The following is a 23,437-nucleotide window of genomic DNA, read 5'->3' on the forward strand; positions in this document are numbered from 1 at the left end:
GGGATTGTCCTTATATTTGGGGCATTTGTGTACATGACTTTAGTCACAAAGGAGATATACAAGCTGTTATATGATATAGAGGAGCACATCCGAACTGTACAGTTGAAAATTGTACAGTTATTAATGACATGATACTGTCTGTCATTAGCAATAGCTATTTTTGTGGTGTGTCTGGACCATTCTCAGAAGTCGTCTAATATCGGTCATATTGGGTTAGTAAAATAACTCTGGTAATACTTTACTTGACTCCCAGCTTCATAACACGTTATGACACGGTCATAATTTCATAATATGTCATAACCCATATATTTACACCTGTTGACACATATTTCATTATTTTATGGCTGGTTATGACACCTACATAAGTGTCATAACCCACATTTATTCAAATGTGTTTTTCCCTGCCAACAAGTTTCCTTTTATTTGAAATTTGTTAAGTCCCTTGTTGTTATTGTAATTCATTCTTAACAGTCATGTTTTTTTTCCTTCATCTTTTAAATAACTTGTAGAAAATGCCCTTTATGACACTGTTAAGAAGCATTATGACCCTCCTGTGTCACTTTACTTGGAATAAGAACATACACTTTACGACACTGTAAAAAGCATTATGACCCTCCTGTGTCACTTTACTTGGAATAAGAACATACACTTTACGACACTGTCAAGAAGCATTATGACCCTCCTGTGTCACTTTACTTGGAATAAGAACATACACTTTATGACACTGTCAAGAAGCATTATGACCCTCCTGTGTCACTTTACTTGGAATAAGAACATACACTTTACGACACTGTAAAAAGCATTATGACCCTCCTGTGTCACTTTACTTGGAATAAGAACATACACTTTACGACACTGTAAAAAGCATTATGACCCTCCTGTGTCACTTTACTTGGAATAAGAACATACACTTTACGACACTGTAAAAAGCATTATGACCCTCCTGTGTCACTTTACTTGGAATAAGAGCATACACTTTACGACACTGTAAAAAGCATTATGACCGTCATAAGCCAGATAGGCCTATCACGTACATGCCCTTATGTCAGTCATCAGTCAAAAAGAGGGTGTCTTGTCCTGCTGAAATCTGCTCCTGCATTCATCCCAGTCATCAGCAAAACAGAGCAATGGGGTAGGTGACAAGTTAATGTCAGCTGTTATGACATGGTTATGACTGTGTCATAACGTGTTATGACGCTGGGTGTCAAGTAAAGCGTCACCATCACTATGTAACAGGAACTGTCATCATAATTGTTTGCTCTATGGAAAAGGATTTGTTCCTTATTTCTTATAGTACTGGCTTGGTTGGTTTGAACTTAGATATGAGCGCAATTGTGGTTTGCTGTCCCCAAGGATTGATGTTACTACTTGATAGCAAAACAGATACCATTAGAGAGCATTGTAAAGCTATGTCTTTTGATACTTGTTGTATGCCTAATTCATTAAATAAGTCTGAAGAGTAAGAACATCTGGTGCTAAAACACAAGTTTTCAAGGACTGTGTTATTTGAGTAATTATTTATGTCATTTGACTTAATCTGGTAAAGCACACTTTGTTGTTGTTTTGAATATATATTGCTGGTGCATACTATATATATATATATATATATATATATATATATATATATATATATATATATTGAATATATATTGCTGGTGCTCTCCCATACTCCAATCTCTGAGTTCCACACTACATTTTGTAAAACCAAAACATAGCCGTGTAACAAAATGCCAAACCGTTATGCCTCCCCAAGAAAATGACAGTATGAGGAATTTGAAGACACTGCACAGTACTGTACACAGTCAAGTCGAGGCCTAACAAGATATACGGTATATGATTATACAATTATACCCTGTGGGTTACTAGTAAACAAGTAAACACAAATGTGCTAATGTGCTAATACTCAAAAGACTACAGAAGATGCAAGAGAAAGCATACACTTTTGTCACACAGTATAAATAATGTTTAAAAAAGTATACCTTGTCATATTTTTTGTATATGAGAATATGATGCACACCGAGTATATGGCTGAGTGAGTAGGAACTGAGTAGTGTACGGTCTGTTTCAGTGGGACATTGTAACATGAAGCAGACCAATAGATCTCTGTGAGTGACTGAATTCTTCTAAAATCTACAAATTAGTTTAATATTTAATGTTATAAATCAAACCAATATAGAATACAAATATATTAAATATAGTATGTACCAAAGTGGATGGTCGAATCTACATTTGGGGTTAATTGTTTTCACTGTGTATTATTTTGTTGTTTTATTTTTTATACCCATTTGTTTATTTTTTAGCAAAACAGAATCATACAAGTAGAGAATATTTATATTCCACTGACTCATAAATGCCTTTGAGACAAACCATTTCAGTTCTGTGCAAAATAAATATCAAAAAAATTGCGCAAGTGTCATCAGTTTATTACAGACTACGATAAAGACACAGAGTTTTGCATCTTGAAGCATAACTGGAAAGCACCAGAATGAATTATTCACTTAATTTTACCCGCAATGAATCTTTCCTGTCAAGTGGATCTTGGGATATGCTAACATGGATAGCTTGGCCAATGGGGATCATGTAGGACTATGTGGCTCTACAATAGGTCCATCATTATACCAGTCAGTTCCCAAGACTACCACAGATCCTCAGCTCCAAATGTTGCTGCTGGTCTGCTTTAGAACCCTGTATGTTGTCTTAGAGGGAGAGTACAATGGTTTTCATGCAGGTGCTCCTTTGCATTCTGTATAGCAGCAGAGTACAAATTGTGTAATCTATATTCATCTAGTCAACAGACTGTGCAAGTAAGGTATTTTACAGTGCATGTGTACATATTTTCAATGCTGCTTTGAAAAACAATTTTTGTTTTGTTTCCAACATAGCCACATTGTTTATTGTGTAATGTATATTTGTCTGCCTCGAACTCTCAATAGTTGCAAAGGTTTGATTTGTAAAGTTGCAGCAGACTATAAACATGCTATGGAATTTGGAGACCGTACATGACAGTAACATTTTCTAGAGATCCATAAGTGGAGCATATTGACATTGCGATTATGTCAGGACAACAACTGATGCTATTATCAATGCATTCACACACATTGTGAGCACCCTGCTTATTTACCAACAAATGGTGTTGTAGTCTATTGTAGAACCGTCCTGAAAGGGTATATTGTGGTTAGACCTTTGGGCAGTAAACAAACCCTTCTTGGTGTCGTACGAGAATTATATTTGATATGGTATTTGACATACAAAGATAGCAATTTCATTGAAAGTTTAGTAAGGTATCAAATGAGGTAAACTTTTAGAAGTAGGACCATTGTTAGAAAAATTACTTTTCGTCATAGTTATTTGGCAAAGATTCATTGTTTTTGTGTGTGCGTATACTGTATGTAATGGATATTACTGTGTCAGAAGAATTTGTGTTGATGCATCAGGGAATAATCCGAGATGAGATGAACTTACATCCTCAGCGTCCATTTTATGAGAAGGCAAATTGATGTGGAATAAATTTGAAACACATTTCATTATTATGACCCCATGGCGTTCTTGGTACAGAGTACATTGGGTGTTAAATGCCGGACAACATTAGACATCGATTGCTCTGTTTTATATGTCAAAGTATTGGTCGTCATTATAAGGGGTTTTACATGTTTGTACAACACTGCTTGACAAGTCAGTTGACAAGCACTCAACTGCAGTAATGTTAACCCTTTTGGTGTAGCCTCTGTGTATGATTTAAGTCCACGCCATCCATCCGTCTTCTCTCAACATTATGCCTCACTAAATGCAATACGAATGTTCAAAGGACTGTTCAGATGTACTTTGCTGAATATTGTTCCATCCTCATTTGGTCTTCCTTATAGCTCTCTGGAATTTGGGGTAAGGTTCAATTCTATCTCCAATAGGATTGTGTTATCGGAATGCCTCATCGTGGATATCTTCACATAGAGATGTTATGTTACTATCAAATGTTCACCTTCATCTGGCCATTTGAGTGCACTGTGTACTCACAATCATCATGCTGTACACTTTTTTACATCTGCCAGCACAGACACAACAACCAGAATGTATTGTCATCGTCATTCTAAAGCTTTCCATAAACTGGCACAAAGAAACACTATTTCTAATGTACTGGTATGTTTGGTGTTGAAATTTGCAGTAGGTTTACTGACCACTTTTTTCTTATTATTGTCTTGTGTTTTATAAAATCATTTTAAAGTGATTTCTAATCAAATGGATCAATGTCATTTAATGCACCTGTCCATTCAGAAAATATTTTATAGACCATTTTCATGTTTATTTTCAAAGTGACTAAAATCAAACCATTTCAAACTTTTTTTCTTTGCTTTTCTACATAAATAATTTACAAATACAAGAGGCACCACCCAGGGGGTTAATTGTTCACCATCTTCTGGTATTATTGTTGTATGAGAAAGAAAAAAACATGTATATGGCGCTGAAAGCCTTATGTGTCATACTGTTTTTCAGATTTTCCCACCATTTCACCTGTGCTCTCTGGGCAGACCAATGCCTCCCCCAGGAATTTATGTGAAGACTTAGAAAGGGCATTCTACTAACACATGCTGTCGCAAATGACAACTTGTCATCCTGCATCACTGACTTTTACATGAATTGTGATGAATCAATCAGTTGTGTTCAGAAATGCACAGAGTGAAAGAAGTCATTCTTTTGGTGTGAAACTATGATTCAGTCACTAAGGAACGAGACCAAATTTTTTTTGACTGTAACAGCCCATGCAGCATTAAAGGGGATGCTTATGTACTGTAAAGGGGAAATGTGACCATGCAAACAAACATGTTTCCTGTTATCTGTGGTTGATAGTGGAGCAGTATGGCGAGGAGTCTCGTCCAATCTCACGTCAACCTCTAGCCCTTTGTCCCCACCTGGCACGTGTAGATATCAAAGGATTGGATAGGTGCAAGCAGGCGCAGAGCTTGAGTTTCGCCACAGGGGGTCAGGTTTAAAACATTAGAGAGGAACACTAACCCTAACCCTATAAAGGTGTGTATCAATTTAACCTTTTTTTATTATTATTTATTTTTTGCTGATATGAAGGATAAGGTCCTTATGCTTCCAAAACCATACCGCAAGCGATGCGTGTTAATGTTCAGACCGAACGTCAGGGCTTGTAATAATACTCCCCCATACAGAAGACGGCTTCGTCCAATGACTCTTACAGTATGTGTAATGTAATGGAACTTATGGTCATCATTAAGGGCTACAATGCAACCTAATAATTCGATACAGAATAGCCTACTTTTTCTTTCTCGTGCCATTCAAAAACACGTTTTTAGTTTCCTAATGTTAAGACCTGCCTCAAGTGGCTTCGGAAAGTATTCAGACCCCTTGACTTTTTCAAATTTTTCAGAAAGAACACAGTGGCCTCCATTATTCTTAAATGGAAGACGTTTGGAACCACCAAGACTCTTCCTAGAGCTGGTCGCCTGGCCAAACTGAGCAATCGGGGGAGAAGAGCCTTGGTAGCGGAGGTGACCACGTACCCAATCGAACATCTCTGGACCTGAAAACAGCTGTGCAGTGACGCTTCCCGTCCAACCTGACAGAGTTTGAGAGGATCTGCAGAGATGAATGGGAGAAATTCCTCAAATACAGGTGTGCCAAGCTTGTAGCGTCATACCCAAGAAGACTCGAGACTGTTATCGCTGCCAAAGGTGCTTCAACAAAGTCCTGAGTAAAGGGTCTGAATTCTTATGTAAACCAGTTTTTTTCTTTGTCATTATGGGATATTGTGTGTAAATTGATGGGGGGGAACTATTTAATCAATTTTAGAATAAGGTTGTAATGTAACATAATGTGGAAAAAGTCAAGGGGTCTGAATACTTTCTGAAGGTACTGTATTTTACATTAATTTATTAGCTGTTTAAAATGTAGACAAAAGGCGTCATTTGGCTGTTCCTTGTGTAGGTCTATCTCAATTCCCGGCAGGGTGTTAACTAAATTAAAACTATTAAAAGTACTAAATAACTTAAAACATTTTTTTATTAATAATAATTTTGAAGATCCTGGTTCCTTCGGCAGCCGGCAGGCCGAGGCCAGGGGGGCCCTCAAGGGGGAATAGCAACAGACAAATCTGTACATAGATTTATAAAATAAGCAACACCTGGTCGGACCAATTCCAGAATTTAATGAAATCATAATATATATAAATGTAGCCTTGTTTTATAGTGTTAAATGTTTTTTCTTTGGTACATCATCGTTGAAATGATTATTTAAAGATTTTTAAGGTGGGCCCTCTTGGTGCCACACCCTTCGCCCCCCGCATTGGCTCCGCTTCTGGCAAAATGTCCAACTAGCCCATCAGAGAACAAGGTGGAGCTGTTACCATATTGCTCTAGCTATCTGATTCTTTCAGACTTACACAGGTGCTAGGGGGTAGGGCCAAAGGCTCAATTTGGGATTGGCGTCCGTTTTCAGTCCGTTGAATCGCCAGAGAGGCTCATGAGAAATAGCAAATCATATCTATTGAGATGTTTGCCCTGATGTCCAAGGTACTGTAGCGTTATATTGGATAATAATAGTACCAACTATAGGCCCCTTTCCTTCTCACCTACATACATACACATTTCATGATGGCTCTGCTGAACTTATTGAGTTGACATTTTCAGAATGCTAAAGTCTCATGTAACCTTTACTCTGCTTCCGATATGTTTTGTATTTTGATATAATAAAACTTGTGAAAAAAATTGCATTTTGTTTATGTCATTTGTACAGTAGCTCGCCTCTCATTTACCCCAGGCACCAAAATGCTACTGTACTGCCTTTGGGGATACAGACGAAGCCAAGCCTTTCCTGAGCCAATTTGGTGTGGTGGCCAAAACAATGTGTGGCACTCTATCTAAACAGGCTGCAATCAAGGATTGATTGACGTTTAGGTAGAGTGCCAGACTGCGTTTACTCATTACCACGCGGCAGATGTAGGCCTAGTTGAAGGCTCATCTACTGTCAATGGAAAGCATCGAAGTCCATATAGGCAAGCGGGGGCATCATGCATCCCAAAAATCTGTTGGGGCACAAAGTACTTGAGGATGGCTAGGCCCCCCTGTCTGGAAGTTGGAGAATTATGCATTTTCAAACACCCCAAACAGCTTTTCATCTAGAGGCATAATCATTATGATTAATTCTGTGTAAAATGTCAATTTTTCTGCATATCTAAGCATACCTCTTGAGCTGTCTAGCCTCCTGACTGAATGGTAGTTCTAAATATGCTTTTCCGCATCTCTTTCTTGCTTTTCTAAAATCTATCAACCGTGCCAGCAGGCATGCCAGCTAAGATAGTAAGACAAGATAACTACTCTAACTTGATTCATAGCCTGCAATTGCTTCTTGGTAGCTAGTTATGAGGTTGGGAGATCGGAAACCTATCTGGGCTAGCTAAATCCAACTTTATAAAATTGCTAGGTGGCTAGCAATATTACAGAGAAACAACAACCATTTAAAAATATATACTGTACCATTCAAAAGTTTGCATACACCTACTCATTCGATGTTTTTTCTTTATTTTTTTACAATTTTCTACACTATGAAATAACACATATGGAATCATGTAGTAACCAAACAAGTTTAAAACAAATCAAAATATATTTTAGATTTTAGATTCTTCAATGTAGCCAGCCACCCTTTGCCTTGATGACAACTTTGGCATTTTCTCAACCAGCTTCATGAGATAGTCACCTGGAATGCATTTAAATTAACAGGTGTGCTGTGTTAAGTTAATTTGTGGAGTTTCTTTCCTTCTTAATGCGTTTGAGCCAATCAGTTGTGTTGTGACAAGGTAGGGGTGGTAGACAGAAGATAGCACTATTTGGTAGAAGACCAAGTCCATATTATAGTAAGAACAGCTCAAATAAGCAAAGAGAAACAGCAGTCCATCATTACTTTAAGACATGAAGGTCAGTCAATCATGAAAATATCAAATACTTTGAATGTTTCTTCAAGTGCAGTCGCAAAAAGCATCAAGCGTTATGATGAAACTGTCTCTCATGAGGACCCCCACAGGAAAGGAAGACCCAGAGTTACCTCTGCTGCAGAGGATAAGTTCATTAGAGTTACCAGCCTCAGATTGCAGCCAAAATGTAGAAAACAGTCAAAATAAAGAAACCCCCTTGAATGAGTAGATGTGTCCACATTTTTGACAGGTACTGTATATTATTATCATTATTTATTTTTTAACAGGACAAATCTTAGTGGGCATGTGCCCCTGTGCCTTCCATGGGCAATATATCTCTGTGGGCAAGCCTCTTCAGTCATTTTGAAGCAAACTATGAAAGGAGACTTTCCTCTCACAGTCATACCTGCTATTTTTCTGACTTTTTATGGTTTATGTTTCAGCTGAATTCAAGTAAATGTAGGCTATTCTCCAAGGCAAAATCTACAGTAACTACCAGTGTAAATTATGGTAATCTAGATAATGCCATTTAGACAAGCTCCAGAGGATGGCAGAGTTGTCGGGTAAAAATACACTACAAAGATGATAGTTTCAGAGCTGGGTTTCCAACCTAATTAGTGTATATAGTGCATAATAAAGAATGCATAAAATGTAGCCAACCAGATTTTCCCAACATATTATGAAGGAGTATCCTTGAGGATTATATATGTTTAATTTAAACAAACGTCTTCAGTTCATACAATAATTAGCCTACACCTTGCAGCCTAGTAAAATATGAAGTGGCTTTTTTTCTCATTTCGTGTATTAGTGTTAAAAAAAATTGCAATCTGATTGATGCGCAATGTCCTGTGACCGAGCATGCTGGTCTACATACGCTCATTCCACGAGAGCGCGCACACGGTCACGAACCTCTGCGCGTTCTCAATCACGATTCACTCCGCAGCAGATTCTCTCTTGGAAGTGGCGTTACAAATCGTTTAGCGAGAGGCTCCAGTTTGATAGCAAGTTTAGCTATAATACTGCCCTTACAATAGATGTAAAGGGAATTTCAGTCAACGTTTTCTTAATGAATGGACTGTGAAGTACCATCACATTTGAAGGAAGTTTAGATTTACTTACAAAACACGATAACAGCTGGTTGAACATTGCCCATGAGTCGTGTCCAGCGGGAGTTTTTGAACACACGGACAGCGAGGTTGAGGCGATTTGGTTTATGGAACGTGCCAGTTCAGGAAAAAAATGTAGCTAGCTAACTTAACGTTAGCTATTAGGCTATACACATTTCGCGTGTCCTTTTGTTTTAGCTCGGAAGGATCAAGCTGTGTTTATGCAGCTGGCGTGGAAGACACCGGCAGGAGGAGAAAACAGTGGTGAAAAGCGACAGTGATAACCCGACAAACATCTCACCACCAGACACCGGTAAACAGACATTTCTCTCACATCAGTTAAAGGCTATCTGTGTGGTTCCGTAGTCTGATAGATAATATTACGTGCATCAAAACCAGCAATACAAAAAAGCATACACATGGGCTAACACATCATGACATGCATGTGCGGTCTAGTCAACCGCTGGCTATGGTCCTAATACTATGCCGCTCAACATAACGACTTGCCCAGCGTTTCCCAAACTCGGTACTGTGGTTAACGATTAACTAATTGAATCAGCTCTACACGGGGTAGTGCTTGGGCAAAACCATGGCTGTGTTTTGGAAACGCTGGTCTAGTTTATCCAGCAATGGCATTACGCTACAGCCTAGCTAACTAACCAAGAATATACGCTATTAGGATGCTAACTAGTAGGGGGGTTTGATTGATAATGGCTAGCTAACGTTACCTGCTTTGCTGGAGCCTAAATTTACATTACATTTACATTTAAATTTAATTTAAATCTAAATTAACAGAGATATTTACAAAAATGATAAAACAGCGAGGTAACTAAATTGATAATGCAATACAATTGATCCTAGCTATCGTACAGCATAATTGGTAGGGATTTGAAGTAATTCTCAGGAAAACAGAAACTATAGCCTAATCCAGTTCTAATCTTTAGGTGCGGCAGCTAGTCTAGTGGTGAGTGTTGGACTAGTAACCGAAAGGCTGGATCGAATCCCCGAGCTGACAAGGTAAACATCTGTCGTTCTGCCCTTGAACAAGGCAGTTAAACCCACTGTTCCTAGGCCGTCATTGTAAATAAGAATGTGTTCTTAACTGATTTAAAAGGTTAAATAAAAAACTGCTCAAGCCACATCACTAGCTGTTCACAAGACCAGAAAAACTATCTAACTGGAATATTCACAAAAATTATAGTCGATTTAGCTAGGTCCATAGCCTAGGTTTAGAGTCGACGTAGTTGAATATACAATTATTTCTTACTGCACATCTCTTGCTTATCCGTCTAGTTATCCGTCTAGTTTACATTTGACACAGATGTAAAATAATTGTCAAGTTATTCAATAACAAAATCATGGCGATCTAACAGGGTACCAACATCAGTCTAAGAAGCTGTCACTAATACCCTTGCTCTCCAAACTCAAGCAAGGCCAGTCGCACCCATTTAGTTATTTCATGTTCACATCAGAATGATTTTTCTGGAATTTCCCACTGATTGATAACAAAATAGTCTGTTTTGTCTATATGCAAATTTGCATTAATCATCCAAAACACCTCTGCTAATTAGAGGTAATGAATATAAAGTACACTTTTTGCTCATGATCAACCTTTGATTCATATGGTGGTGTATATTCCATTATTACCACTGTATACCTATTTTGATATTACTACGGGCTTCCATCTATAGCCTACAGCTTCAGCTAGTCCATGGCACCAATCTGTCTAACCCTAAAAGCATGTCAGCCTTAAAAGCACTTGAGTGGCACATCAATGTTTTACAGAGTAAAACTTTATTGGTTCAGGATGTAATGAAAAGCTTCAGGCTCTCCAACGTGTGCCTTTATTGACAGAATTTTAAGCAGACAAGTACATGAGAAATGGTAAGAGAATCCTTGCATTTCTATGATTAACGTGTGCACAAAAACAGTCAGTCTAATGGGCCTCATTAAGATTGTTACATGATGCACTAAAGTCTCCAAGGCTTCCCTAACCTTTGACCCTAACTAACAAGGACTTCCTAACTCTTGAAAGAACCGATCATGTGATCACTACCAAGGGACACTACCAAGTGACATGACTGGCTCTAGTCAATCTTTGTTGGATTTTCCAGTGCCACATCATCTAGGCCTATATCAGCCATCTTGGCTAAGAAAATACCGGCCCGGAATTTCCATTCCAGCTGTGCATTCCTACAAACGAGCACAGTTGGCTAGTTCCTGTCTTCCCCTCCCTCCAACTATGGACACTTCTTAGCAGGGGTTATCTGTGACCATGTTTCATCGAGGAGACAATTGAGGCAACGTTTATCACAGCTGTTATGCACTAAATTATCTTTTGATGTGCCCTTTTCTCTCTAATACAGGAGTCTGGCTGCTGTAAACCGCGGACACAGTGTGCAGGGCACTGACGCAGTATTAGGTGTGAAATTAGAAACTGTTCAATGTAGGGCTACATCCTAAAACAACTGTGCAGTCTTGTGGAAACTGATGTCAAATCTAATGTGGTCCTACAAATTGTTTTCAAATTGTTTATAGCCCATAATTTACAATATGAAGCTAGAGATAAAATGAGTTACTTACAGTGCTTTAAAGTATTCACACCCCTTTACCTTTTCCACATTTTGTCATAGCCTGATACCCCATGATGTAAAAGTGGAATTATGTTTTTAGAAATGTTTACAATCTCATAAATGTAAGGCTGAAATGTCTTGAGTCAATAAGTATTCAACCATTTTGTTATGGCAAGCCTAAATAAATGCAAGTGTAAATATGTGCTTATGTCACATTTTGTTACCTTACAGCCTTATTCTAAAATTGATGAGGCCATTTAGAAAAAAAAAAATCAATCTACACACAATACCCCATAATGACAAAGCACATTGTTGCAAATGTATTAAAAACAGAAATAGCTTATTTACATACCTTATTTACATCAGAACCTTTGCTTTGAGACTCGAAATTGAGCTCAGGTGCATCCTTTTTCCATTGGTTATCCTTGATGTTTGGCATCCAACTGGATTGTAGTCCACCTGTGGTAAATTCAATCGATTGGACTTGATTTGGAAAGGCACACACCTGTCTATATAAGGTCCCACAGTTGACAGTGCATGTCAGAGCAAAAACCAATCAATGAGGTCGAATGAATTGTCCGTAGAGCTCCGAGACAGGATTGTGTCGAGACACAGATCTGGGGAAGGGTAACAAAACATGTCTGCAGCATTGAAGGTCCCGAAGGACACAGTGGCCTCCATCATTCTTAAATTGAAGAAATTTGGATCCACCAAGACACTTCCTAGAGCTGGCTGCCCACCCAAACTGAGCAATCGGGTGAGAAGGACCTTTGTCAGGGACATGACCAAGATCCCGATGGTCACTCTGACAGAGCTCCAGAGTTCCTCTTTGGAGATGGGAGAACCTTCCAGAAGTACAACCATCTCTGCAGCACTCTGCCAATCAGGCCTTTTATGCTAGAGTGGCCAGACGGAAGCCACTCTTTGGGTAAAGGCACATGACAGTCCGCTTGGAGTTTGCCAAAAGGCACCTAAAGGATTGAGACCATGAGAAACAAGGTTCTTTGGTCTGATGAAACCAAGATTGAACTCTATGGCCTGAATGCCAAGTGTCATGTCTGGAGGAAACCTGGCACCATCCCTACGGGGAAGCATGGTGGTGGCAGCATCATACTTTGGGGATATTTTTCAGTGGCAGGAACTGGGAGACTAGTCAGGATCGAAGATGAACGGAGCAAAGTACAGAGATCCTTGATGAAAACCTGCTCCAGAGCGTTCAGGGCCTCAGACTTGTCCTTCCAACAGGACAACGACCCTAAGCACACAGCCAAGACAACGCAGGAGTGGCTTCTGGACAAGTTTCTGAATGTCCTTGAGTCCGGACTTCAACCCGATCTAACATCTCAGGAGAGACCTGAAAATGGCTCTGCAGTGACGCTGCAGAAAAATGTGAGGATCTCTCCAAATACAGGTGTGCCAAGCTTGTAGTGTCATACCCGAGAAGACTCAAGGCTGTTATTGCTGCCAAAGGTGCTTCAACCAAGTACTGAGTAAAGGGTCTGAATACTTATGTAAATAAGGTATTTCAGTTTTATTTTTGATACATTTGCAAAAGTAAAATAACTGTTTTTTTGCTTTGTCATTAAGGGGTATTGTGTGTAGATTGATGACGGGGAAAAACTATTTAATAAGTTTAGAATAAGGCTGTAATGGAATACGTGGAAAAGTTAAATACAGGTATAAAAAATAATATAATTTTCAATAGATTTGAACACATTTCTTAACATCTTTTCACTGTCATTATGGAGTATTGTGCGTTGAGGGTAAAGAAAAACATGTCAATTGAATTCAGGCTGTAATACAGGAACATGTGGAGTAAGTTAAGAGCTATGAATACTTTTGGAAGGCACTGTTTCTCACTACAAAAACAAGGGAGGCCATCTTTCCAATTCCTGTTTTCCACACAGACTGAGTCATGCCAAATAGCTGCCACTGTGCCAATGACAAAGCAGAAACCTTAGTCATCATAGTCATTTTAGTGGGATTTATGTATCCATTAGTGATGCGTTGTTTGACTCATAACCGTGGGGCGGGCGAGTTTAGGGTAGGGTTGGGCACGAGTACTCGAACAGTCGTCAAAACTCTTTATCTTTAACCAGAGAACATTATTTTTCTCATACTGTAGTACTACATTTTTTCACCCCCCTAAAATGTAAATGTTGTCTTGAAGACGTTAGTTTTCTTTGACTCTAGTGTTCCATTTGTACATGTGCATTTGCAGGGCACAACATAAAAGCAACCATGCCAAGCTTCTGTTGCCTTGTATTCTGACTGCTCCTTCTACACACACGTGCTGTGTGCACACAAACTAGTGTTACATGTGTTAATCAATTTAGAAAATTCCATAACAAGCAGAAAAAAAGTATATTGAACGTCTGTATATCGAAAAGAGATTTCGTTTTGTAACCCTGAAAAAACGATTTCAACTCTACAAATTGAGCCGCATATCAGATAATCACTTTTTGAGGTGAACTGTAACAGATGCGAGATGCTCACTGGCAACTTCTTTTCATTTGGAAAAATATTCTGTTTGATTCCATTGTTATATTCATTACTAGGTGTGTCTTGACTGAGGGCTCAGGAAATAAGTGTCTTATAATCTTTTTGTTGTTGTTGAGGTTTGTGTGTGGACACCTACTCGTCGAACGTCTCATTCTATAATCATGGGCATTATAATGGAGTTGGTTCCCCATTTACTACTATAACAGCCTCCGCTCTTCTGGGAAGGCTTTCCACTAGATGTTGGAACATTGCGTCGGACTTCCTTTCCGCCACAAGAGCATTAGTGAGGTCGGGCGCTGATGTTGGGCGATTAGACCTGGCTCGCAATCAGAGTTCCAATTCATCCAGAGGCGATTGATGGGGTTGAGGTCAGGGCTCTGTGCAGGCCAGTCAAGTTGTTCCATACCGATCTTGACAAACAATTTCTGGTTGGACCACACTTTTTAGTGATGTCTGCATGTTAACTTATAGCCTATACTGATACTTTTTCCCCCAGTGTTCTCCTTTCTCTCACTGACTGGATTGTGTCATCACAGAAAAATCTACTGTGGTTGGCACATGCCTCTTGTGGAATGTGGGACTTGTAGTTTTTAAGCAATTAGCAGCGGGGTAAAAATGTATTATGCTTGGTTGTAGTCTTTACTCGCATGCTGTGCTCGTAAATCATTTTTCCGGTTCAACACAACTATTTTTAGGGGCAAATACTATTGAAATACTCACACTGTAGAGCCCTGCTGATGTGACGCTTGACATTTAGGCCGAACAGTTCAATCTTAGTTTCATCTGACCATAGAATCTTGTTTCTCATGGTCAGAGTAGTTTGGAGTTTGCCAATAGGCACGTAAACTCCATGTGCCTTTCAGTTAATTGAAGAGTGGCTTCTGTCTGGTCACTCTAGCATAAAGGCCTGATTGGCGGAGTGCTGCAGAGATGGTTGTCCTTCTGGAAGGTTCAGAGTCATCGTCGTGTTCTTGGTCACCTCCCTTACCAAGGCCCTTCTCCCCCGAGCCGCAGGAGTGGCTTCGATTGCTCAGTTTGGCCGTGCGGCCAGCTCTAAGAAGAGTCTTGATGGTTCCAAACTTCTTCCATTTAAGAATGATGGAGGCCACTGTGTTCTTGGGGACCTTCTATCCTGCAGACATGTTTTGTTACTCTTCCCCGGATCTGTGCCTCCAAACAGTCTCTGAGCTCTTTCCAAATCATGCCCAAGCAATTGAATTTACAACAGGTGGACTACAAGTTGTAAACTCTCAAGAATGATGAATGGAAACAGGATGCACCTGAGCTCAATTTCGAGTAATCATAGCAGGTTCTGAAGACTTAAGTAAATAAGGTATTTCTGGCTTTTTTTCTGAACCTATTTTCACATTGTCATTATGGGATATTGTGAGGTAGGTTGATAAGGAAAAACATTTTTTTTTACATCCGTTCTAGAAAAAGGCTGTAACGTGACAATGTCTGAAGAAGGGGTCTGAATACTTTCTGAATGCACTATATGTTCTCAATTTCAAAACAATACTAGTAGACAATGTATATGAGCCTAATTATTATACTAGCTTTTGTACATGCCTTGTGCTGACATTACATTTTTGGGTGCAAATCCAACCCTTGTTTCCGAGATGGTGAAATGTCTGGAAGCAGGAGATTAGATCCTTAGCTGAAAACACACACAACTACCACTACCAAGTTCAATGCCAGAAGGTCTTATTGGCACTTGGAAATACAGTTAATTGCCTGCATTGACTGTTCAATGAAACCAGTGGTAAGTGCACCGCAGACTTCTCATTATTATTGGCCAACAACTATGAATGTCACTGATTAACCATCAGTTCTCACGGAGTCTCAAGTCACTATGGCTATTTGTCCTTTTCCCATTACCAGAATCTGCCTCCCAGACTTGTGGCATCTTTGCCTCAATTACCCATTGCAAAGTGCTCTGTTTGACCTCCCCGATAGTTAGCTCTTGTGCCTAGTGTAGCGTTAGCCCCCTGGCCAACGGTCAGATCTTCAGTTGTAATAAGTTAAGTCTGTTTCAAACACTTGCTTGGTGGATTAAGGACATTTTAGCAGACTTTGAACTAAGTGGTCACATTACTGGTTACAAATTATATCACTGGTGCATAATTAGCATGTGATATTTGTTGATGGTTCCACAACTGGATCTACCACTACTCAAGTCCTTGCACTCTACCCGATGATGTGGATCTACCACTACTCAAGTCCTTGCACTCTACCCGATGATGTGGATCTACCACTACTCAAGTCCTTGCACTCTACCCGGTGATGTGGATCTACCACTACTCAAGTCCTTGCACTCTACCCGATGATGTGGATCTACCACTACTCAAGTCCTTGCACTCTACCCGATGATGTGGATCTACCACTACTCAAGTCCTTGCACTCTACCCGATGATGTGGATCTACCACTACTCAAGTCCTTGCACTCTACCCGATGTGATGTGAAATCAAGTGTGTTACATGCTTTATTCAACATGCATATGAGTAGCAGACCCTGCAGCAAAGATTACCCTATTGTGCTGAGAGAGTGTGAATAATCAAATCCTATGGGAAGAGTGTGATGAGTTGGTGGTAGCCTTTTGTACATTCGAATGCCTTAATTCCATGCAAAATACTTTGTTGAATACTTTATCGAGTTTACCTCCCAAATTGGAAACATTTGTTGTGGTCTTGTGTAGAAAGATATGTTTACCATTTGAATGACCAAAAATGTATGAACTCTGTATTGTTATTTTGGATATCGTCTAGGCATACAGTTGAAGTCGGGAAGTTTACATACACCTTAGCCAAATACATTTAAACTTAGTTTTTCTAAATTCCTGACATTTAATCCTAGTAAAAGTCACTGTCTTAGGTCAGTTAGGATCACCACTTTATTTTAAGAATGTGAAATGTCAGAATAATAGTAGAGAGAATGATTGATTTCTTTCAGCTTTTATTTCTTTAATCACATTCCTAGTTGGTCAGAAGTTTACATACACTCAATTAGCATTTGGTAACATTGGCTATTAAATTGTTTAACTAGGGTCATGTGTTTCGTTTCGGGTAGCCTTCCAGAAGCTTCCCACAATAAGTTGGGTGAATTTTGGCCCATTTCTCCTGAAAGAGCTGGTGTAACTGAGTCAGGTTTGTAGGCCTCCTTGCTCGCACACGCTTTTTCAGTTCTGCCCACAAATTTTCTATAGGATTGAGGTCAGGGCTTTGTGATGGCCACTCCAATACCTTGACTTTGTTGTCCTTAAGCTATTTTGCCACAACTTTGGAAGTATGCTTGGGGTCATTGTCAATTTGGAAGCCCCATTTGCAACCAAGCTTTAACTGATGTCTTGAGATGTTGCTTCAATATATCCACAATTTTCCTCCCTCATGAAGCCATCTATTTTGTGAAGTGCACCAGTCCCTCCTGCAGCAAAGCACCCTCACAACATGATGCTGCCACTGCCATGCTTCGCGTTTGGGATGGTGTTCTTCGGCTTGCAAGACTCCCCCTTTTTCCTCCAAACATAACGATGGTCATTATGGCCAAACAGTTCTATTTTCATCAGACCAGAGGTAATTTCTCCAAAAAGTATGATCTTTGTCCCCATGTGGAGTTGCAAACCGCAGTCTGGCTTTTTTTTATGGCGGTTTTGGAACAGTGGCTTCTTCCTTGCTGAGCGGCCTTTCAGGTTATTTCGATATAGGACTTGTTTTATTGTGGAACATGTCTCCTTCCTGAGCAGTATGACGGCTGCATGGTTCCCATAGTGTTTATACTTGCGTACTATTGTTTGTACAGATGAACGCGGTACCTTCAGGCATTTTGGAAATTGCTCCCAAGGATGAGAAGACTTGACTAGACTTGTGGTGGTCTACAATTTCTTTCTGAGGTCTTGGCTGATTTCTTTTGATTTTCCCATGATGTCAAGCAAAGAGGCACTGAGTTTGAAGGTAGGCCTTGAAATGCATCCACAGGTACACCTCCAATTGACTCAAATGATGTCAATTATCCTATCAGAAGCTTCTAAAGCCATGACATCATTTTCTGGAATTTTCCAAGCTGTTTAATGGCACAGTCAATTTAGTGTAAGTAAACTTCTGACCCACTGGAATTGTGATACATTGTATTATAAGTGAAATAATCTGTCTTCACAATTTTTGGAAAAATTATTTGCCATGCACAAAGGAGATGTCCTAACCGACTTGCCAAAACTATAGTTTGTTAATAACAAGAAATTTGTGGAGTGGTTGAAAAACGAGTTTAATGACTCTAACCTAAGTGTATGTAAACTTCTGACTTAAGCTGTACATGAGATTAGTCTTATTTACGTTTTTACTGCAAGATATGAATTGCCACAATGTTCTTAAAACATTTTTTTAAAATTAAGTAAATATGCCACATTATGTTTAAGATTACTTTTTAAAAGTTAAATATAGAAAGGTTTCGATCTTAATTATCATATCTTTGTGATTTTATATAGCTTAAATTAAGTTAAAATTGTCATTGGGTAGGGCCCTATAAACCTGTTTTATACTTTGGCTGATCTCTTTTTCCGTTTTTCAGGGTTTCACATCCTGTGTAATATTTTTTTAAATAGAAAAACATCAACATTAGTTCTTAAGTCCACAACAATGCTTAAACCACATCAGTAGACCAGTTGAGGCCTGGGAAAAAACTGAGAAGTCGATTTTTGGGTGCAGTTACCTTTTCAATTCAAGTGACCACTTTGCATGGGGCTTTTGTTTAGCTGTGTTTGTGTAGTGTACGTGATGGTAGAGTTTGCAAAACAAATACCCGCTGGATTGATGACTTTGTAGTTAACATTTCATTGAGTTTTTTCAGAATTCCTTTCCATCTGGAGTCAGTGGTAAACAGTACACATGCAGAAGAGGGTGTTCTCGTTGTCTATTCAGAAAGTTGCTGGAAATACGAATCCCATGCATTCTGTTCATGTCTTATCATAACGTTTAGCAAATTAATACATTGTTAATATATTTTTAAATTTTGTTATTCTGTTTTAATGCCTGGATTCCATGAGGGCCCTGATTTATTGTATTTGGACTAGAGTGAGGCTCTCCACTAATTATTGTTCCTGCAGTGATGATTCTTCATTGAATGTTTTCGTAATTTATCTGCAGATAATCGGCGAAATGTCTAGGCCTACCAGTAGCCTATACAAATTAGAGGGCCAAATGAACAGCTCTCTCAAGATTTGGTATGCTACACTGACTGAGGAGACGAGTCACTCACTTTAGTGTCACTGTCTGGCAAGCCCCGACATCCTAGGAAAGGAAACCTGGGAAATCCTTTGGTTTACTTGTCCCGATGCGATACCATGGACACACAACCACATTGAGTGATTTATGAATGGCAAACGATATATGAGATTGAATAAATTCGATCATTTCGACTCATCGTAGCCTCTTAATTTACACGGAACAAAAAAATAAACCATGTTTTCCATATGCACAATAAGCTTAGTTACATACCTGTTAGTGAGCATTTCTCCTTTGCTAAGATAATCCATCCACCTGACAGGTTTGGCATATCAAGAAACCGATTAAACAGCATGATCATTACACAGGTGCACCTTGTGCTGGGGACAATAAAAGGTCACTTTAAAATGTACAGTTTTGTTACAACACAATGCCGCAGATGTCTCAAGTTGAGGGAGCATGCAATTAGCATGCTGACTGCAGGAATGTCCACCAGTGCTGTTGCCATATCATTTAATGTTCATTTCTCTACCATAAGCCACATGTTTTAGAGAATTAGGCAATGCGTCCAACCGGCCTGACAACCACAGTGTGGTTTTGGTGAGTGGTTTACTGATGTCGATGTTGTGAACAGGGTGCCCCATGGTGACGTCGAGGGGTTATGGTATGGGCAGGCCTAAGCTTCAGACAACCAACACAAATTCGCGATCATCATGCTCTTTCCATCCTCTAAAGAAATGTGACAAACCAACCAACGTGCGCACAAATTGTACCTTAATCGCTCGCTTTGACTGACAGGCACCTATCCTATCAATCGTTTGCTAGAATATGCATGTTAATTATAGTGAGAGAGGGCTCAATGGAATAGTGACTTAACTTTCAAGTGGAAAGTTGTCTAGTTAATATGAAGTGGAAAGAGTTGCAGGCTATAATTCGGCTGTAACCGGCTGATTAGCCTTCCCACTAGCGGATATCAGTGTAGTTGATTGAGGAATCATGGAGTGATTATCTAACCAATCTAGGCCTGATGCAAATATGAATGTGAAACACAATGTTAAAGATTATATAACTCATTCTGAAAATATACAGGATTTGACTTACTTCCATACTGAGGTTATGGGTTAGGTAGGACAAATCTTACTTCCTACCCCTTCATATAGTTCAGGTTTATCTAACGTTCAGTAGGCCTACACAAACTAAGCTTTGTGGAAATGACAATATTTTAGATGGGAATGGATGAGCATTGCACGCTTGAAATTCAACATGCTATAGTCTAAGCTCATCACATTTTGTGAGAAAAGATACAAGTGGGTGATTTTACACATTGCTCTACTTTTAGTAGCAGCATGTCATTGACAGCTGCAGTCCTGTAGAGCTAGAAAAAGCTCAGCTGGTACTAATCCTAGGAACTGAACACATTTCCATGACATGCATTGTAGATGCCATGTTTGTTGCGGATGAATGCTCCTCATTTAAAAGTGCTGCTAGCATTAGATAGGCCAACATAGTTAGTGTAATGAGAACAGGCCATTCAGCTCATCCAGCCTTCCCATATACCTATCTCTAAGTGACCGTCCCTAATGAACATGGAAACAAATGTGATTTCAGGTTTAGGGCGATATCAGGAAGTTCACGTTTTGTTATAGGACAGTCATTGTGGTGTCTGTTACTCATCAGTTAGGGTGTGCGGAGGGTCTGCTGGCTCCTCATTAGCTGTCTCTCCAGGCAGGGTTGCCAGGTCTAGCAAAAATGTGTAGCCCAAAGACTACTCAACCTACTCACTAGGCCTGAAAATGAGCTCCCCCAAAAATTGCAGCAAGAGAGTTAAATGTATATTGATCCAATAAACCCCCTTTTCCATAAAGTTATCGAGCAAATGAAGGTATATTGACCTAACTTGTAACGACCTATGAAAAATATTAGAATTTGGTTTTCTATCAAAATAATAATTATTGCAGGCTAACGTGATGTAATAAAGACATTTTAATATGTTGCGCGAGAAAAGATAATTTGCCGTTAAACTCGGCAGATAAATCGACATCCATTAATGAAAAATTAACTAAATGAACTGTTATGATTGTAAATAAATTCCGTTTGCATATATCTATAGATCCATCTGTCAGGAGAGCGATGAAAGTTGGACAGAGGATCTCAATCTACGCAAGAAACACATGGAAAACTTCAAAAAATGAAGGTTAGGCTATTTTCTGGCAGTCAATTTGTGCCAGATGTTAAGACTACAATTCTTATTTAATGGCCTGTTTGCGAGATTGACTTGTCATTTCAATAAGCTAGGGCTGTCCCCGACATAAAAAAATAACCCTTTGTTTGAATTAAATCAACTATATGTAGGCTACTGAGCTTGTCAGATGTTTAAGCGCTGCGACTAAAAATGAAGACTTACAAATTACTAAAGAGGGAGCTAGAGATCAATATTGCCTAACTGGAAGAAAAACCTGTTGTCCCTTTTCATGCTGAGTGGTTATTGAAAGGGAGAGAGCCGTGAATAGTCTATGTTGAGCTATTGTCATTCTCAATGGATGCAAAAACAGACGTTTGTTTACTTGCTGTTTGAGGAAGAAAAAATGTACTTTGAGAAGCTCTGCAGTGATGGTGAGTGAAGACTATGAGATAGTATCAGATCTCCAAATTGGCACATTTATAAGCCTACGTTTGTGCGGGCCAGGTAGCCTAGGCCTAGTTCTATGCGCAATCAAGTGTGTGTCTTTACACAAGATTGACAGGAGTGATGGAAACAAAAGACAATGGAACTCGTAAATGGAATCAACTCAAAGCTAAGCCCAAACATTTTATACCCATGCTTATCTGCCAGGTGCGCATGTAAAAGTAGTCCCTCCAGAAATCTTGGCTCAATTTTTGTAGTTCCACCTGTGTTTTTGGGTCATCTGCCCTCTTGAGGCCTGGAGTTCTTTAAAGGAAGAGCTGCCATTGTGCTCATGATTTGAGTGTTCTATTTCCTGACGCAACACCTCCCACTTGACCTCCTGGTTCTTGAACCCAAGGAGGTCACACGAACCTCGGTGTTGGGTCAGAGTTTTGCCTCCAGCTTCCTGAAAAGCCTTTCTGACAAGAATGGCACCCTTTTGTTTGGCAGGTGTGACGAGGCCTATTGGGTCATACAGGCTAGCTACCTGGCTCAGCAGTTCTCTTCTCGTCAGTGGGTTTGGAGTTTTCCCTCTCACCTCTTCATCAAGGATATTTTGGCTGACTCTTTTCTTTTTCCTCTTTGAGAAATTGATTGAAGTCATGAGGTACAGTTTATCCTCCTCAACAAGGTATCCAACTCCAAGGGCTTTGTCTCCTTTCCTCATTTGGTTTGGGAGAATGAGTGCTGTGCTTGACTGCGCTCCTTGTTCTCCTGGTACAATCTCCTGCCTCCCACTTTGATCTGACCGGACCCAGGGCTTGAGGAAGAAGGTGCCTGCCTGCCTGCCTTCAGGATCTCTTCAACCCTTCTGGTGTTCTGGTCCAGTTTTTGCAAGTCATTATGGGAAGTCAGGATGTCATCGACATAGGATCCTACGTTCCTCCTCCAGGTGAGCAAATATGAGCAGTTTGGCTGTCTCTCTCATAGCCAATTGCGCAATGCACCCGGCTGGTCGATCGCCAATGTTGACTCTGGTGATAGCATACTCTTCAATCTCTTCCTCCTCAGTGTCTCTCCAGGGAAATTGGTGGAGGTGCATCTCCAGGTCTTCCAACCACACAGAATTGTACATTTTCTTAATGTCGCCGGGGGCAGCATGGACGCCTCTCCTGAACCTGAGTAGTACTGCTCGGATGGGATTCAGGACATCAGGCCCTTTCAGCAGGTCATTCATGCTGACCCCTCAACTTCTGGCTGCTGTTCCATACCAGTCGCACAGGTGTTGTGAGAGAGTGCGGGTTTGGCACCACCAAGTGGCTGACATACCATACTGGCCCCTTCCAGCAGGCAATGAGCTCTTTGGTGAGTTTCTTCACTGTTCTTCTCTCCACCATTTCATGGACTTGAGCTGTGTATGCTATTCTCCACTCTGGCTCTTTTTTTCTCTCAAGAAGGTGGCTTCCACCCAACTCCTGTTGTCAGGAAGGGAACTTGGATCTTGAATCCA

The 23,437-nt window shown here is 39.8% G+C and overlaps 1 protein-coding gene across 1 annotated transcript in view; it reads left to right on the plus strand.

Annotated features, from left to right (window-relative positions):
- The first annotated feature begins 8,836 nt into the window (after positions 1 to 8,836).
- Positions 8,837 to 23,437, plus strand: part of LOC118391044 (rho GTPase-activating protein 32-like) — a 228,423-nt gene continuing 213,822 nt past the window's right edge. Inside the window, exon 1 of the mRNA XM_052457558.1 lies at positions 8,837 to 9,346. The gene's annotated coding sequence lies outside the window, so the exon portion shown is untranslated. The remainder of the gene's footprint in view (positions 9,347 to 23,437) is intronic.

The sequence above is a fragment of the Oncorhynchus keta genome, chromosome 12 (genome assembly GCF_023373465.1).
Source record: "Oncorhynchus keta strain PuntledgeMale-10-30-2019 chromosome 12, Oket_V2, whole genome shotgun sequence".
NCBI classification, from domain to species: domain Eukaryota; kingdom Metazoa; phylum Chordata; class Actinopteri; order Salmoniformes; family Salmonidae; genus Oncorhynchus; species Oncorhynchus keta.